Here is a 1,949-nt window from a genome sequence, read left to right on the forward strand (position 1 = left end):
GTGAAAAAGTCGATCAGTTTGTGTTCCCTTTGTGTTCTGGCCACAACACAAACACTGTGCCTGACACACAGTAGCTGCATGAGTAGCGGTGAACGGGGTCACATATACAAACAGCAGTAAGGGCAGGGTAGGCATTCCAAAATTGGCTGCATTCCTGCCTGTGGGTTTCCAGAAGACAGTTATTCTTATAATAAATTCCCTGTTTTGTGCAACCGGACTTATTGGTTTCTGTTATTTGCCAGAGCCCTTACAGTACGCTATTTATTGAGTGCTTCATACATATGTGAAGCACCAGCTATGTAGTCTCATGTTGGGCACCGATCTAGGAAGTCAAGAATCTCAGCCTGCTAATATCTTGGGTGTTACTTTTTCCTATGATTCTGCAAGCCAATGTGTATTATAAAGATAGGATCTATAGATAGAAGATATATTTCCTTAATGCTATATTAAGGAAGAGCAGCAGAAAGCAATTTTATGCTCAAGCCACCGTCTCTGAAGTGGTTTTTGGGATTGGGGATAGATGGTACCAAGGGAGAGTAAGGTAATGTTTAACTACTTGCAAACGTGACTGCTCTCTCCATAGAGTGGAATCTTATAATGGGTAACATCTGGAAAGTGCATTCATTTTGTAGAGACAGGATGCTTTAGTTACTGGCCAGAACAGGACCTGAGTAACAATATATATCCCGATTACATCTATGTCAATAAGAAAAGGGATTGATAGGCTATAATTTAGAAAAATAGATTCAAAGAGACATATGAACACTAAATAAGAAAGGAGAGACGCCGGCCCAAAGACTCAACCATTCTAGGTCCTAGAGAGAAATTGCTGGTGTGGAAACATAAGCAATTCAATTATACAATTAATTATTCTTATGTAAATATGTGTTTACATGCAAGTTTCAGATGAATGCTGAGTTCTCCCGGGGTCTCTAGTGTTTCCTTTTTTCTGGACTGTCTTTTCAAGAATGTTTAGCTCTCTGGGCTCGGACCTAGTTTGTGGCAACATGGCTAAACACGACCAAGAAGGTCAGAATTGCCAATAAATACTGGACCCGTTATGGTACCTCCTTCAGGAAAATGGTGAAGAAGATTGAAATAAGCCAGCACGCCAAGTACACTTGCTCCTTCTGTGGCAAAACCAAGATGAAAAGACGAGCTCTGGAGATCTGACATTGTGGTTCCTGCATGAAAACCATAGCAGGTGGTACCTGGACCTACAACACCATTTCTACTGTCACAGTAAAGTCGGCTATCAGGAGACTGAAGGAGTTGAAGGACCAGTAGAAAGAAGCTCCACCATTTGAAACATTGCTTACTTATAATAAATGGGTTAATTGATATAACAATAAACAAAACAACAACAAAAAGAATATATAGCAACTGGCCTTGAAAGACATACTAGCTCTCTGGAGCACAGGGCAAGCAAACTTACTGCACATTATAAAAAAATTAGATTCCCTAAGCTTAGACTTCCTGTCCTCTAACTCACCTCACTGCATGTGCAGGTGTCACCTAGCCCTCTTCTCAGGGTCATGTGAGAACTGGGGCTGACGCCCTGCTGACACTCTGGCTACTACTATTGCCATGAGTAGAAACCGTTTGTCTCTGATCCAGGAGTTTTGTGTCTTCTGGCATCCATGAAACTGGCTGACCCAAAGCTGGCTCGCTTATGGTCACGGTGACTTGCGTGTCTCTTCCCTTATGACAGTGAACTGACGGACTGATTTGCTTTTACCTGCTGGCATTGTCAATTCTGATTCTACCAAGCTGAGGACCAGTTCCTGGCCTTGGGGAATGAATTAATAGAGACAAACAAAGACCTTCTGGAAGACAGAACCAACAGTGGTGTTCTTAGAGAATTTATATGAAATCAGATTGAAAGGGTTCCTTCTCTGGCCTTGCATCAGTCAGAATCCGATCAGGAGGCAAAGACCACAGCAGGTATT

General features: G+C 42.1%; 1 pseudogene; it reads left to right on the forward strand.

Moving 5' to 3' along the window:
* The first annotated feature begins 520 nt into the window (after positions 1-520).
* On the forward strand, positions 521-1,287 carry LOC125163520 (60S ribosomal protein L37a-like; annotated as a pseudogene).
* The last annotated feature ends 662 nt before the right edge of the window (positions 1,288-1,949 follow it).

This window comes from Prionailurus viverrinus, chromosome A1 (assembly GCF_022837055.1).
Source record: "Prionailurus viverrinus isolate Anna chromosome A1, UM_Priviv_1.0, whole genome shotgun sequence".
Taxonomy (NCBI): domain Eukaryota; kingdom Metazoa; phylum Chordata; class Mammalia; order Carnivora; family Felidae; genus Prionailurus; species Prionailurus viverrinus.